We start from the raw sequence: 17,660 nt of genomic DNA, 5'->3' as shown, positions 1-17,660 counted from the left end.
AGAAACAGATTCAACTACAGAGAACCAACACGGTTACTAGAGGGGAGGTGGGAGGGAGGATGGGTTAGATAGGTGATGGCGATTAAGGAGGGCACTTGCGATGAACACCGGGTGTTGTGTATATGCGATGAATTACTAAATTCTACACCTGAGATTAATATTACACTGTATGTTAACTAACTGGAATTTAAATTAAAAGTTGGAGAGAAAAATAAAATTGCAAAGCTAACAATTTTTGTATATTAATTTTGAGAACAAGTAGCTTAGCAAACATCATTTCTCTTGAATTTCCAATCATGAATTATACCATATGCAATAAGAATAATGATTTTGCATTCTCCTCCCATTCTCATATGTGTTCTATCTTTCTGTTGACAATTATTATTGGCAAGAATTTTCTAAACAATATTAAATAATAATGATGATAGTGTTCCAGTTATTTGTTGCTATTTAACAAACCACCGCAAACTTCAGTGACTTAAAACAAGCACCACTTATCTTCTCTCACAGTCCTGTGGGTTTTCAGGACTTCCCTGGAAAGTTTCGGCAGGTCGTATTTGAGGTTGCCCATGCAGTGGTTCTCAGATGGCAGGTGGAGCAAGAGTAATCTGGAAACCTGGTTGGGACGTGGTAGGTAACAGCAAAACTTCTCTTATTTTCATGTATTCTCAGGGTCTTTCTACCGCTCATAATCTTTCGATATATATTCTCTTCTGCACTATAATTAGACTTCTTAAGTGGAAGTTCAGAGCTCTCCAAAAGAACTAAAGTGAAAGAAACCAAGATCTTCTTAAGTCTTACACCTGGAACTAGGTCAGAATTACTTCTGCCCTCTTCTATTAGTAAAGCACTCATAGAGACAACCCAGATTCCAGGGATAAAGAAGTAAACCTTACCTCTCAACGGAGAAGTGAAGAAGATACAGTCATCTTTAATTTCTTGCAGTAGTCCTTGGCTCACAAGTTATTTATAGTCCTCTTCCATGTAAAGTTCACTAACACATTTCCAGTACTCAAACAGATTTCATCCTAAGTGCTAAGTTCAAGAAATCCTCTAAATCAGGCCCAAATGTAATTCCATCTCCTTGGGAGTAATACTCGTTAACCAAAAATCCTAGAATTAAGAAAGTTTTATTTGCAAATACTCAGCATTCAGTGATAAGATATGATAACCTAAACATACACTTTCAGTCAGAAATTAATTTGGGGGACAACAAGTAGCTGGTCCATGGTAATTCTGAGATTTAAGTAGCTATGTAACCAATCCCTTGATTAGAGCCAAATCTTACTCCTCGGGAGGGTTTCTCTGTTACTAATGGTTCTAAACTCTGGACTCTTGGCTTTATACTATGGGTTATCATTTATTTTTACAAGAAATGGCCCATATAAGCAACTGGGTAGCTTAGTTTTTCAGTCTGCTCCCTGCTTCCAGAACTTTTTGGTTCAAATGCCTCTTTTGCTTTTGTCCCCTTCAGAGCATACAATTATAATTCCCTTAAAAACTATGCAGATTTCCTGTGTGTCAGTTAAAAGCTACTCCAGGAGATCAAAGTGACACCCACATGTCTTTTCAATTCCTTCTGAAATGTTACCAGAGAATCTTATAGCTGTAAGTTTCATTTTTTTGATCCTGAAGTCATATATATGTAATATATTTTCAGTGTCATAGATTTGATTTTTTACCCCGAGACTGTCTCTTATATCAAGAGTCTTTTGGTGTTCAGAGAATATGAGAATAAGAAACAGTTTATATTTTCCAAAAAGCAAACCTTAGTTTTCAATTCTTCTTTTAGGTCTGCTTGAAAATTGCCTTTTCTTTCCCATACCTAAACAAATGAAGTAAATTGTCACTACCAGCAGTCTACCCGGCAATCTCTTTACCCCAATCCACAGATGGGTGTGCACATCCAAATCAATTCTCATTATTTACAGTAGTTATGTTCAATAAAATACCCATGAAACCTGAATTAGCAAATACTGAATCACTTAGGGTCAGGTTCCTCTGAGCCTCCAGTCACATCTCCATCAGTGAATCAGTCCCTAACTTTGATGCATGTCTGTTTCTATTACATACACTCCCATGTACTTTGTAATGTATTAGCCTTGACCTCACAGCCGATAGTTCTAGAACTCATTTCTGAACTAAGTTGATCTCATATACATTTGCTCCATAAGGCATATTAAATATTTCTTGCACTTGGGAACACTACACAGTACGGGAAGACTATGCTTCAGACCATATAAAAAATAGTAAAGTCACCAAAAAAGAGCAAGAAATGTGAAAATTGTGGTACTAAATAGAAGGCCAAGGGGACACCTGCTTACAACATGAAAGCTGGAACAAGAAGGCAGAATGTTGCCTTGTTCAACTTCAGCTACAACCATGCTTGTCCGGGGGACTCAAAATTTTCACTACTCTGGGCAGGTTCATAAATGACTGCAAAAGTGTCAAGCTGTTTTATATGCAATGTATTAAAATATATGCCTAGTTTTTCACATTACATTGGGAGATCTCAATGCCAAACTTCCTAGAACTCATATCACAAGTTGCCTTTTCCCAGTTTCCAGTAACAATTGTTTCTTTGTCCCTTCCATCCTCTACTAACAGTCTTCTTGAGACCCTCTGACTTCCACTCTATAACTAGGGCCCAAAGCCAATACAACATGTGTTTTTTGTTACAAGAACAATTTCTAAATACCACTTCTTTTTCAGCTGATTTTTGCTGAAAATGGTAGAAGTAGGTTGTAACAGTCTATTTCAAATCATAAAGGCTTGAAATAAAGATCATTTCTGTATCTTTCATATCTGTGAGTTGCCATGAATACACTGGGCAGTTCATTGCTGGTCTTACCTCGGGTCTCTCCTGCAGCTGCAGTCAGATGACAACAGTGAGGACTGGAGTCATTTGGGCGCTCCACTCGCAGGCTGGGATGGTTGCCCCATGCAGTCGCAAAGCCTTTCCTCCACATTTCTCCACTTAATCTCTTCATGTGATTTCCTCAGCAGGGTAGTCGTATTCTCACATGGCTGCCCACTGCATCCCCCAAAGTACAGAAGCCCCAAAAGCAGAAGTCGTTGAGGCCATTTTTAAGCCTCATATTGTCACTTCAGTCTTCTATTAACTAAACAGTCACAGAGCTAACCCAGAAAAACAGAAATAAGCTTTATCTCTTAGTGGTGGAGTGAAAAAATGTGTGGCCATCTTTAATTCAACAAAGAACGTATCTCTGCTTTATTTCTCATTACAGTTGAAATTTTTGCATTTCAGCATTAGCAGGATGCTTTCTTTGTTTTGAGGTTAAGAGATTTTTATTCCTTTTTAGTCATGTTAAGAGTTATTTGCAAAGAGTTATCACATATTTTACATGATCTTAATATCTATTAAGATAACAATATCTTTTCTCTTTTGATGTATTAGTATGGCAAATTTATAAATGGATGCCCTTAATCTGAACCATCCTTGCATTTCTGGAGTACAAGTCTTATGATTAATAAATAAAATTCTTTGGTGCATTATGGATTTTAAAATCCTTTATTTAAGATTTCTACATCAGTAATTGAACACGATATCACTTGCTCTGTAGTTGTACAGTGGATATATGTGATGATTCTCAAGTTTTGGTAGCACTGTTATTCAAGCTTTGTGCAAAGTATATTGGAAGGCTTCCTTTTTTACCCCTCTAATCTCAAAGAATTTACATTCTGATTATCCCTGGGAATTGTGAAAAAGATCATCTGTGAACCCATCTGGGCTTGCCTAGTATTTTTTACATACTTAACTGTCAAAAATTTCTTGTTTCTTTCCAGAGTTATTTCTCTATTGACTCTTTTTTTTTTTAACTTGCACTGGACTGATTTTTATAAAGATAAAATATAAACACTAAAAAGTCTATTAAGATCTTTATAGGAATGGGCAAAACTCTTCTAATCTCTGTTTTAATAAATCTACCCATTGTAAACTATAATTTTATATATTTTGGCATTCTTGTTATTTTTATTAGATTAGGAAGCAGTTTATCTATAGAAGAATCTCATCATTTGTGATTCCATAAGGTAAAAATCTGGAATAGGAAATTTTGCCCTGGAAAAATCTTTTAGAAGGTTGGAAGCCCAATATATCATTTCTCAATAAATCCAAGAGAGCCAAATTTTCCTCAAGCTTTGGAAGACATCTCTGTTTCTTTGAGTACAAGATGAAATATTGGCTTATATTTGAAGGCCATGCTGTATAAAAAGTAAGTACATTTAAATCTTAAATCATAATCACATGCAGTGGACCAAGATGCTCATAATATGAAAGGTAGGAGGGAGGTATGATTAAGTTAACAAAAATTCTTCTAACCCAACACATGCTCACTTCAAGGAATATTCATGGATAAGAATGGAAAAATAGAAACGGAAAACCTTCAAGTTTTCAGACTTACAAAAAAGTTTTAGCTTAAGATCCAAAGAGAAGACTGCTCATTCTGGATATTTTTTTTCTCATTTTGGCTTAAGTTCCATGCATTTGGCACATATCCTTCATAGTTTAGGATCTGAGGTTATAGATATTTCTTTGTTTCATTGAAGACCACACTTTTTTTCTCTGTTACTTTTGTTTGTTTTCTGTTGTTTTCTATGAGTTTTAGAAGACAAAAATCAAATTAAAATGCTTTATTCCTTCCATTTAAAGTCATGTTTATCATTTTATTTTATTATTTTTATTTGAATAGTATCTAATTTCATTTTATTAGGAAGTATAATGTCTTAGTAAACTCAATTTATTGAATTATTAATGTCCCTTATTGTCTTAATCATTAATTTTCTGACTGCTCTTTTACATTTGAGTTTTAAAGTTCAAATTGTATCAACATTAGAGTATCTGTAATTTAATGAAATTTTGGCTTTTAAAATGTTAGTATTTCAAAATAGTGAATAAAGTAAATTTCAACTTTATTGTTTTATTTCAAAAATATTAACAATATTTTAAGGCATTTAATGTAATACTTGCGAAGACAAGCATGATGATTTAATGACATTAATTAAATAAGAAAAATATGAGAAACCCAGAGTTCAAATACGTACATCTGTTCTCAAGTCTATAATCTTGCCAAAATCTATTGCTGGTTTTATTTAAATTACTATGGTACAAATTCTTCCTTCTGTCATGTGCAGTCACCCTAACTTAGTTTTCCAATTAATTTCTATATTTACTCATGTTTATAACGAGGACAAGGATTTGAATATAAATGAGGAGGAGTTTTAAAAATATTTCCTTAAAAGTAAATTTATTTTTCATATAACATTTTCCCTTATTTTCTTAGAATACTTTTCATTTCTTTATTCATTCAGCTCTTTATGTGTAAATGAGAACTTAGCTTGGGCCAAAATCTGTGCACATTTGTTGTAAATACAATGTAGAGCAGTCTGTTCCTGTAAGGAAATTAAAATATAGTAAGAAAGTTATAATAGACTAAACTTAAAATTATAATATAGTTTGATAAATCCTATAATGGAGGAAGTACTGTTTCTAAGATATACATACAGAAAGAGCTCCTTACACAGAGTTGGGAGGTCAGAGACAATAAAAAATAAGGAAGTTTATGAACAGATGATCTTTGCATAAGGAGCTATGTTGCTTTTCTTGATATATTTCTAAACTTGATGCAGTCTCTGGCCTGCCTGGGCAAAGCTTGTGCTTTGATTATGAAGTCTGATGATCTGAGAATTTACTAAGTAGAAAACTCTCTGTTTCTATTTTTCCCTTTAGCTTTATACATTAAAATAATTGTTTCCTCATGAAATGAATTAATGTAAAGAGATAAAGCAGTGGAATCAGCCAAAGTTGAATGAAGAAACTACATTATTAAATAATCAAATCACTTTTTCTCCAAATGGAATCTGACTTTTAAGGTCCATGTCTGAAAAAATAAAATAAAATAAAATAAATAAAATAAAATAAAATAAAATAAAATAAAATAAAATAAAATAAAAAATAAGGTCCATGTCTGTACTCATGGGAATACTAGTTTGTTTGTTTAGTATTGAAAACAAAAACAAAAACAAAAAAACAACCCTGATGCATGTTTTAATAATAAGACTTCATAGACTAACTCCAACATTGAATTTCTGGCTTTCTTTTTCTGGACCTTTTGCAAAATTAGTTCTGATGTTTCGATTAATGGAAAAAGAGAAAATTAAAGTTTTAAAAAATCTAGAGAGAAGTAATTTCAAAATATAAGGTCCTCTGGTAATATAATCATAAATGGAATAATAAATAAGAATAAAATAATAACTTATTTTAAATAATAACTTGTAACTTATATTCTATTCCATCTTAATCAGATTAACATTCTTAGAATTGCCTTGATTGGAGAAACAATAATCTCTATAGACCTAGATACTAGAAATAAATACAACACCTTATTTTCTGTTAATCATACCTTCTTTTAATAAGAAATGACTGTTTTCTAGTTCTCCATTTGTAGGAACAATTTAGATGAGATTGGGCACATTCAGGGTGGTATGGCCATAGACCATTTGTAGGAACAATTTAAAGCTAAATTGCTTATCATATATATGTGCACTAGGCTGATTTCATTATTTGTGTCTTTTAACATTTTGTAGGTAATCTGTTTCTAGGTAAATAGCTCTTGCTACTGACATAAAGTTGCTACTAAGTAAACAATTTTGATTCTAAATAGCAGAAATCAAAGAGTAGTATATATTCACCAAATGCTCAATATATCTCAAATATATTTCAAAAGGCTATGATAGCAGTCTATGATAAAAACATGTTTTCTTTGGAAGATTTTGACATCTCACAATGGCCTCAACAGAACAAAACTCTACCTAGCCCACATAACTGGCCCAATGACATCAATACTAACCGACTATTTTATTCTATGTACCAACCCACTTTACTAGATTGTTTCGAAGATCAAATGAGAAGGCATATAATAGTATTTTTCAAAATCTAAAGTACATGGCAACATAACTGGTTTATTGAAAAATTTCAACTCAGCACAGTCTGCTAGAGATTCTCTCTCCATCTCCTCTTCCCTCCCCCTATGTCCCCCCCCCCCCACCACTGTTGGGCAAGCACTCACTCTCTCTGTCATTCTCTCTCTCAAATAAATAAATAAAATCTTTAAATTAAAAAAAAAAAAAGACTATACTTTCCAGAACTGCAGTATTATTTTTTACCTTCCGTGCTGGTCATTATTGCTTCTTGAACTCTGACCTGCCCATCAATACCATCTATGAAGGTCAGGCAACCAAAAGAAGTGGTTATTTCATTTGTGAGTTATCTGGACCCTTAGGCAACCCCAAATGGGACTCAACCTTTTTTGCTACACTCAGTTGTGTATTATCTGCTAGGTTTCCTTTACACACTAAGTAGCACTGTATTGTGGAGTACAGTTATGGGGAGTCAAGTTGGATATCTTGGTTGTATTCCTTGATCCTGAAGAAAGTCTCACATGCTAGCCTCAGCGAATGGTGAGAATGTGGGCTGCTACACAGGATGTCTGTCTCTGGGCCCTGTGACACCTCTCTAATTCTGTTCTCTCCTGCTCACATAGAATAGTCTGATCTTTAGGCCTTTGCCTAAGCAGATACCCAACTAGAGAATGGATGCAACTCTATAGTTTTGAAAGACATCTTCACCCCTTTTCATGGAGTTTCCTTCTAATTTGGCAAGAGGAAGATTCTAAGTAGATGGGAACAAATATGGGTCTGATAATAGAAGCTACAGACATGGATTGTATCTGTCCAAGATAGCTAATTGATTCTTCATTTGCCAAATAACTCATCAAGGGTCAACCATGGGTCAATAAAAATAACAGGATCTTGGGGCAAAAATAAGTAAAATTAGACATGGCTACTATCATAAAATCAATAATGTATAGGTGAGTGGATGGAAAATACTGACCAAGGCATACAATAAAGGCAAATTTATACCTAGGCCATTTTATTTCTTTTAATGGTGAATTACTAAACATCACCATTAAATAAAATAATTACATCAACAACATGGATCAATCTAATGAACACAATTTTGAGAAAAATAAAGCCAGATAGAAAAAAATCTGAACATAGGGAAAACTACCTATAGCAAGAGTAATAGGTGGTAGTTTCCTTTGGGAGGATGGTGATTGGATTGAGAAGAGGCCAATGGGGTATCTGAGATGCTGGTAATATTCAAATTTTTGGCAGGGTTTTGGTTTTATGGATATATTTCGTATAGCATATTATGTCAAATTGCCCTCTGCTTCATGCATTGTTCAATACGCAAGTTTGCAAATAGGGAAGTGCTATGGACTAAACGGTGCCCCTTCTCAATTCATATGTTGAAACCCTAAACCCAATGGGACTATATTTGGAGAGGGCCTATAATAACATAATTAAGGTTAAATGAGGTCATAAGGGTAGGGCCCTAATCCAATAGGATTAGTGGTATTATAAAAAGAGGAAAAGAGAGAAATTTCTCTCCCTCTCTTTTTCTCTCTCATTCTACAAGCACACAGTGAAGAAAGGCCATTTCAACGCAAACTGAGATGGCAGCTGCCTATAAGCCAAGAGAAAAGACCTCAGGTTGAAATCACCTTTGGTGGCACCTTGTTCTTGGTCTTTACAGCCTCTAAAACTGTGAAAAGAAATTCTGTTGTTTAAGCCACCCAATCTCTGGTATTTCATTTTAGTGGACAAATCTGACTAAGACAGAAGGTGATCAGGGGTTTGATATTGCACATATGAAATATAGGCTGGCTTTAAACTAAGACAAGTTCTCTAGTAGTTGTCCAGTTGTTAAAGGAACAGCTCTAGAACTCAGAGATGTTGATGTCTGCAAATCTATTTAAAACATATATTTGTGAGTTAACTTTGACAATGTGGTTTAAATGATGGGTTTAAATAAGATGACAAGGGAAATAATGTAAAGTGAGAAATTTCCTAAGAAAACAGCCTCAAGAAATGCCAACATTTAAAGTTGGATAGAGGCTGGGACGCCTGGGTGGCTCAGCGGTTGAGCGTCTGCCTTTGGCTCAGGGTGTGATCCCGGAGTCCTGGGATCGAGTCCCACATCGGGCTTCCTTCATGGAGCCTGCTTCTCCCTCTGCCTCTGTGTGTGTGTGTGTGTGTGTGTGTGTGTGTGTGTGTGATGAATGAAGAAATAAAATCTTTAAAAAAAATAAAGTTGGATAGTCACTGAGACTAGACAAGAAATGATGAAGGACCTGCCAGAAAGTTAAATAGACAAAAAAAGGGCTAGTTGTGTTAAAAGAAGATACAAGACCTAATCAACAGCTAATTGAGCACAGAGCAATAATGAGGTATCAGATTAGAACAGGCCAAGTAGTTTGAAAGTGAGGAAATGGAGATAGTGCATAGAAACAAATATTTTTTAGGAAAAAAATTTAAATATTTAGATTAGCAAGAAAGAGTAGAAATGAAGGATCCAATATATTCTAAACATTAGAATATTTGAAGAAAGAAAGTGTAATTTTTTGTGTGAATTTCCTGCAACAAAGTTGAGATGCCAAATACAGTGGAAGCATCACTCTTAGATAAGAGGAGGGCATTGTCTTGTCAATAGCAGGAAGAAGCACAAAATATGGACACAAATAAGTCTTTTTTTTTTTTTATGTTTCTTATCATGAAGTTGAAGGAGATCCCCTCTAAGAGATTCTCTTTTTCGGTGATTCATAGGCGAATTATCAACACTGAGCACGGAAGATGGGGAGATCAGAAGTTTTGGTATAATGGAAAAGGTTTGAAAAGGGATTAAATTAAAAAGGAGGATGTATGTTTTTCAAAGACATACAGTAATATTTCTGAGCAGTGTTGAAGGACTCACTTAAGGGAAGTGACCAAGAATTGATAGTGAAACCAAAAGACCTAATTTGGTTATATCTTGCTGTGTTGCTTAACCACTTGGGTTCAGGTGCAGAGAAATTGGGTGGTTGGTTCTTCCAGGGCTCAGATTTTGCCAAGTGAATGTAATTAAAACAGTCAAGAAAGTTGGTGATGCTGGAAAAAGAATTCTTTGAATAATAACTAATTAATCTAAGCTGAATCACAAGAAAATAAAAAGGATAAGGCCAATGTATTAGGATAAAGAGAAAAAAATCAATGGAATAGAAGTTGTCTGCAATAAAAATTAAACACATATATTTTGATAAACACATTCTGGGAGAAGTTTGTGGCCAGAATGAAATGCTAAAGATACTTTGAGAGATAGATGGAGTAAGAGATTGAAAGGAAATAAACGTGGATGACTCTGGAAGTAAGAGCTACACGAGAAAATGGGTAAATCACTTGAGTGCTGAAGTCACCTGGGAAAATGGCGAACTTCTATTCTTAAAGAGGTCTGTTAAATATTTGTCAAATTCTTTGAAAGATTAGAAATAATTGTCTAGACGCCATCAAATGGTGACAACAGAAAGCTATTAAGTGATTATATGAAAGACTTCACCATAGCTTTACAAAATATTTAATGATAATGGTGTGGGTGGGTGGAACAATACGGAGTAGGAATAACCTCAATCTCATGTCGTGTACCTGAGGTTTGAAAAAATAGTCACTTCTTGAAAATCTTCTGCCAGATAAATGTTCTCACAACAGAGGGAATCTCACTTAAAACAGGGATATTAAGAAAATACTCATAGAAGAGCTTGCAAATTGAAGGGAGTTTGCTAATGATGAAACTTGATTCCAGTGGTGCCATATAAGGATTTGTACAGTGGGCAATAGGTTGGGTATGGAGCTGGGTCAGATACGATGAAGATTTTTGGTTATGGTGTTTTAGAGAACCCAGGATAAGAGGACTCCATGTTTTTGCTGACTGACAAAAACAGAGATAGAGAAAAATGTATGAATTTAGTCTTAAAGTAGCTTGAAGGAGAGTAGATGCTAAACCTAGGAGCAGGTAAACATGTCTCCTGAGGTGAAGAGGAACACAGGAGCCACACTCCTTCTGCTGGCATGCTCCCTGTTAGACCCAGAATTCAGATCACATTCTGAGTGGACTGGATGGTTAATGGTGAATCCAAATGCTATCAGCAGCATCAGTATCCATAACATAGCAGCCACAATAAAGGGTGAGGTCTTGCCATTAACAACAACATGGAGGGACCTGGGGGGCATTACAGCAAGTGAAATAAGTCAGACTGAGAAAGACAAATACCATATGATTTAATGCATATGTGGAATCAAAAAAAAAAAGTAAATGAATAAACAAACCAAAAGTAGAATCAGACCTATAAATGCAGAGAATGAACGGATGGTTGCCAGAGGGGAGGAGGGAGGCAGAATGGACAAAATGTTTGAAGGAGAGTGGGAGGCACAGATTTCCAGTAATGGAATAACACGCACAGCATAGAAATATAGTCAATGATATTATAATAGTGTTACTTGGTGACAGGTGGGAGTGACACATGTGGCGAGGCTAGCATAAGGCATAGAGATGGTGATTCTTTATGCCATACACCTAGAATTAACATGACACTGTGTGCCAACTGTACCCAGACAAAAAAATTAAATATAAGTAAATGAGTAAGATAGCAAATATTATGTACCATGGTGATGTTCCCAGTGTATCATAAATATTAACTTAACCTTCTTAACAGTTCAAGAAGGTCATACCTATCACCATTACATTCTTATGTGATGAAACTGGGGAATGAAGAAATTAAGTCACTTTCCTGGGATCCCAGAGCTAGTAGGTGGTCTCACTGGGATTTAAAAGCCAGCAATATGGTTATAGATATTTTAAGACAGAAGAGAATTTAATATATTTAAATGTCGGCCATAAGAAGTTAGTATAAAAGGTGAGGTTGTAGAGGCAGAAGCAAGAAGTCATATATAGTAGGGCGAGATGCATACTTGCAACCAGTACCTCCTTTCCCCTTCTTTTTAAAAAGGATTTCAATTATATTCCAGTAGGTGATTTTATTTCCCAGGCTTCTTTTTCTTAGGCATGACCATATGATTATGTTTCTCAAGGAGTAGAATGTGGAGTAAAAAGTTGGCTTAGAGTTGGAAGTTGAATCAGTTGGAAGGAGGAGCACTTTTATCTTCCCATCTGGCTGCTCCTTCTGGCCTTCAATGTAGACACACTGGCTAGAAGTCCAGTGTCCGCGTTGGACCAGAAGGTGGCCCTGAGGAATGACATGGAAACATAGGACCCTGGATCTGTAATGACATCCCAGAGCTGCCGGACTGCCCTGCACTCCCTAACTCTAGAACTATTTTAGAAGCGAACAAAAATGTACTTCTTATTTTAGTCATTATTTTAGTGTTTTTCTGTTAAATGCAGTTGAATATCATCTAAGAGAGCATGGTGTCCAGAAGCTGGGCAAAAAAAAAAAGCGAGGGAAATGCTAGGTACTTTCTTAGAGCTAAAGCAAGTTGATAACTGAAACATGCTTATTGATTAAGTGGAATAGGCCACTGATGAACTTAACACAAGAAGTTTCACAACCGATGGAGTTTAAAGTAAAGAAAATAGCAAACTGAGAAGAAATAGAAAAGGAGAAATTGGAGACAATTTAAGTACATAATAGAGTAGAAGCTTTTCTCTGAATAAGAATAGCAAATGGAGGGAGTCTAGCACTCACATATATAGATTTTTTTTTAATTTGTTGGTTTTGTTTTCTAATGAGGGAAAAAAATAGAACATGCTTAACTTGCTTTCTGCAATAAAATCCTGAGTATTTTCTTTGGCATGGGGAATTCTATCATCTATCTATGTATCTATCTATCCATCTATCTACCCAGAAAGAGAAGCATTTTTAAATGGTGTGAATTTTTACTTATGTGTGATGCCATAAGTGAAATTTCTGAATAAAGTGAATTAATTTAAGGCAGTTATAAAATAAATATGTCATGGGGATTTAATGTGCAGCACAGAGAATATAATTAATAATATTGTAATAACATTGTATGGTAACAGATGGCAACTAGATGTATCATAGGGATCATTTCGGAATGTATAAAAATATCAAACCACTACAAAGTACACCTGAAACTAATGGGAAATTTTGTGTCAATTATACTCCAATAAAAAAAATCAATTTAAGGATCTTTTAAATGAAATAAACAAAAATTAAAAAGACAAGTGCCACACCTTATAGCACAGATTATAAAATAAATTTACACCTGCAAAGGCTTACTTTATAGACTCTTGATAATTATTGCTAATTATATCAAAATATTTTTAATAATAAATATATCTAGTTCATGATTACACTCACTTTAAAGTTTCACTTGGCTTCCAGCTTTGAAATGAGAGTTATCCTAAGAGAATATTTTAGTAGTGAAATATCTGAAATTGAAACTGAGACCTTCATGGTGAATTTGAGAAGGAAGATTTCAGGAAGATTTCTATGGCAAATTGTTTATGTGCCAATAAATTCTGTAATAGACATTTTCACCAGCCTGCTAAAGTTTCATCCAAGAAAAATAGTATAAGGAATGAATTTATCTCATGTTCTGCTCCCTCTCAAAACAGTAATTATATATATTTTTAAAAGCCCACAATTTATACCATATGCTTCTCAGAACATCTTTATACCTAAGGCTGTGGAAAAGTATAAAACCCTTATTGAGGATAGACAGGCAATCTACTCATTAAGCTCTCTGCAGAATTAAGTGTATATATTTGTATTTTGAAATTATGTGAAAAATACATTAGCCATTAAACATTAAGGCCCTAACGGGTGCATCCAGAAGGCAATAATATACAGGAACATGATTTTCCAGACGTAAACATTATGACTGAAATGCTTTGAAGTGTGAAATAGTTTTGAAGGAGAGAAATTCCTTTTCCTTATCACTGATTCTACCAACTTTCGATCAACAATCCCTTCACTAAAGTTGCTGGAGTTTCCCCTAACACCATGTTATCACCCAGGCACTCGAGGGCATGGACCGGGTCATCAGGTCTCCTGTCTGTTACGGCCTAGCTCTTTACACTGACTACACAAGACTAAAATGGACAAAGGATACATTGACAGTGGTTTCCAAATTGAGATATAATTTCAATTTTTCTGAAATCCACATACATTTCCACTTTCAAATAAGATCACTCCAGAAATAATGTTTCCGTATGAAGAAATACTTTATGTGAAATTTTGTGTCATGGATTTTTCCAAAAGGCGTATTTGCCTAAAAACTATTACATGAAAGTAAAGATTTCTTTTTTTTTACTTTGTTAAAGTGATTACTATCCTAAAGTTACACCCAATTATCACCAACATGTAAGAACTGATCACATCAGATTTCTAAATAGATACTTTTATTTCAATAGATAATATATGTAATAAGATTTCAAGAAAATACAAATGAGAATATAGGAAAAAGTGTTTCTCACACCTCAGTCTTTTATTTTCTCAGAGACAACCACTGCAGCTGGTTGATTATCTTTCTAAAGATAATTTGGAAAAATATAAATTAATCAATATGGATATAGAACCTGTTTTGTGATAAATGCAAGAAGTAGTATATGTCTATGCAAATTTCTAAGAATACATGTCTAATAGTCATCTTATTGTACTTAATCAAAATGTTTTTCCAAAGCCTTAGATAAAACATGTCTGTCCACAACTCCCTTCATTCCACATTTCCACCACCTGCCCACCCAAAGCAGCACCCCCTACCCACTTCTGGTCACTTTTTTCTGCATTATCCTGTTTTATCTTTTCTACAGAAATTATCATTATTGGAGATAATCTGTTTAAACTAATTGATTTATTTATGTTTTTGTTACTTCTACTATTAGAATAAAAGCTACTTTTGAGGCCGGGAACTCTTTCTTTTTACTATTTATCTCCCCAGCACCTACAACAGTACACACCTGATCCTTTTCCACCTTGTTTCCCCTCACTGAAAAACATCTCAAAAATCATTCAGTCCATAGAAAATACTTTTACTTGACCACATGCCATTTCATTATACAAGCATACCAGTTTATTTGACTAGCTGCCTAATAATGGACATCTAGATTGTTCACATTATCTTGATAAGACAGACAATGCTGCAGTGAATATACTGACATTCTATACAAGTTGGCGTAGTTGTTGTTCATATGTGTGAGTATAACTGGTGGATAATTTTCTAGAGTAGACTTGCAGAATTGAAGAGCACATGTATTTTTATGTTGATATATTTTGCCAAATTACACTTTCAAGAGATTGTTCCAATTTAAATTCTCTACAACAATGTATGAATGTTTTCAAAGATTGTCATCAATATAGTGTGGATAAAATTAATTAATTTTTTTCTTATCATGACTGAGTTTGAGCATATTTTTACACATACAAAAATCAATGCTAAATTGTCCTTTTCACATTATTTTTTCAGGAGCTTATTGATTTATGGATACTATTATGAAAGTGAATAAAACAACTCATGTGCTTTATTTGACTAAATTACAATATTTTTCTATACACCCACAATTTTAATTTTTGCACATTCATATTGGTCACTTTTTTCTTTTATGACTGTCCTAGTTACTTTTGTGTTTAGAGGCTATTCCACTTCAAAACCATAAAAAATTATCATATGTTTTCCATTATTTATTTTATGGCTTCATAAGAGACACAGAGAGTGAGGCAGAGACACAGGCAGAGGGAGAAGCAGGCTCCCTCTGGGGAGCCCTATGTGGAACTCGACCCCAGGATCCTGAGGTCACGAACTGAACCCAAGGCAGACGCTCTACTACTGAGCCATCCATACAAAAAAATGTATTTCTTAAGGGCATCCCAGGTGGCTCAGCGGTTTAGTGCCACTTTCAGCCCGGGTTGTGATTCTGGAGACCCAGGATCGAGTCCCACGTCGGGCTCCCTGCATGGAGCCTGCTTCTCCCTCTGCCTGTGTCTCTGCCTCTCTCTCTCTCTCTCTCTCTCTCTCTCTCTGTCTCTCATGAATAAATAAATAAAATCTTTTTAAAAAATGTATTTCTTAACATAATAAGACTTGACAGTTGAAATTACCCCTTGATCTATGAGCTGCAGAACGGATATTGTATTAGTAAGCATAAAAACAACATTGATCTTGTACATTTCCATCAGAGTTTTTGAGTGATCGGATGCATTATCAGTAAACAACAATCTTTAAAGGTATCTTTTTTCTGAGCATTAGGTCTCAAGAGTGGGCTTAAAATGTTCAGCAAACCATGCTGTAACCAGATATACCATCATCTAGAATTGTTGTCCTACTTACAGAACAGAGGCAGACGAGATTTAGCATAATTCTTAAAGACTAGGATTTTCAAAATGCTAAATGAACACTGGCTTCATCTGCAAGTCAGCAGCTGCACTAGACCAACAAAACAGTCAGCCTGTCCTTTGAAGCTTGAAGCCAGGCATTGACTTCTTTCTCCTCCAGCTGTGAAAGTCGTGGATGGCAACTTCTTCCAATAGAACTCTGTTCTGTGTACACTAAAAACTGTTGTTTAGTGAGCCACCTTCTTTAATGATCTTTAGACCTTCAGGACAACCTGCTGCAGCTTCTACACCAGCACTTGCTGCCTCACCTGTACTTTTATGTTATGGAGAGGCCTTCTCTCCTTAAACTTCAAGAGTCAACCTCTCATAGCTTCAAACTTTTCTTCTGCAGCTTTCTCACTTCTCTCAGCCTTCACAGAACTAAAGAGGTTAGGGTCTTGCTCTAAGTTAGTCTTTAGTTTAAGAAAATATTATGATTGGTGTGATCTTCTATCCAGACTAACATTTTATCCATCTCAGCTATAAGACTATCTCACTTTATTTTAAGATTTTATTTATTTATTCATGAGAGACACACACAGAGAGAGAGAGAGAGAGAGAGAGAGGCAGAGACACAGGCAGAGGGAGAGGGAGAAGCAGGCTCCATGCAGGGAGCCCGGTGTGGGACTCGATCCCGGGGCTCCAGGATCATGCCCTAGGCCGAAGGCAGGTGCTAAACCGCTGAGCCACCCAGGCTATTTCACTTTATCATTTATGTGTTTACTGGAATAGCACTTTTAAGTTCCTTCAAGAACTTGTCCTTTGTATTCATAAGTTGGCTGACACAAAAGCATAGCTTTCAGCCTGTCTCAGCTTTCAACATACCTCCCTCCTTTATCTTACTCATTTTTAGCTTTTGATTTAAAGTGAGAGACATGAGACTTTCCCCATGACTTGAACACTCAGAGGCCATCGTAGTGTCATTAACTTGTTTAATTTCAATATTATTGTGTCTCAGAGAAAAAAGAGGCCCAAATAAGGTAAAAGAGAGAGATGGGGAAATGGCCAGTTTGTGGAGCAATCATTTATCAGTTAAGTTCACGGTCTTGTCTGGGGGTAGCTCATGGTGCCCCAGAACCACAATAGTAATATCAAAAAGCACTGATCACAGATCACCATAACAAACATAATAATGAAATGTTTGAGACATTGTGAGAGTTACCAAAATGTGACACTGAGACATGAGATGAGCAAATGTTGGAAAAATGGCACCAATTGAGTTACTTGGCACAAGGTTGCCATAAATCTTTCCATTTGTAAACAACAACAAAAACAACCCCACAAACATATTTGAGAAGCACAATAAAATGAGGTATGCCTGTATTTAACAAAATCCCTACTGAATACCACTAGAGTTAATGGATTAATTCAATTAATACCTGACTCAGTGTACGAATGCAGAAGTTTTTATCTAAT

The 17,660-nt window shown here is 35.2% G+C and overlaps 1 long non-coding RNA gene across 1 annotated transcript; it reads right to left on the bottom strand.

Moving 5' to 3' along the window:
* Positions 1–217: 217 nt before the first annotated feature.
* On the bottom strand, positions 218–4,626 carry LOC111093748. Its single transcript, XR_005383005.1, has 5 exons — positions 4,425–4,626; positions 2,852–3,034; positions 1,769–1,825; positions 897–1,113; positions 218–764 (listed from the first exon to the last, which is right to left on the bottom strand). It is a non-coding gene; the product is annotated as an uncharacterized LOC111093748 (long non-coding RNA).
* Positions 4,627–17,660: the final 13,034 nt, after the last annotated feature.

Source organism: Canis lupus, chromosome 33 (assembly GCF_011100685.1).
Source record: "Canis lupus familiaris isolate Mischka breed German Shepherd chromosome 33, alternate assembly UU_Cfam_GSD_1.0, whole genome shotgun sequence".
NCBI classification, from domain to species: Eukaryota; Metazoa; Chordata; class Mammalia; order Carnivora; family Canidae; genus Canis; species Canis lupus.
Note: the sequence above shows the minus strand (reverse complement) of the source record. Positions and strands in the feature narration are given on the sequence as shown.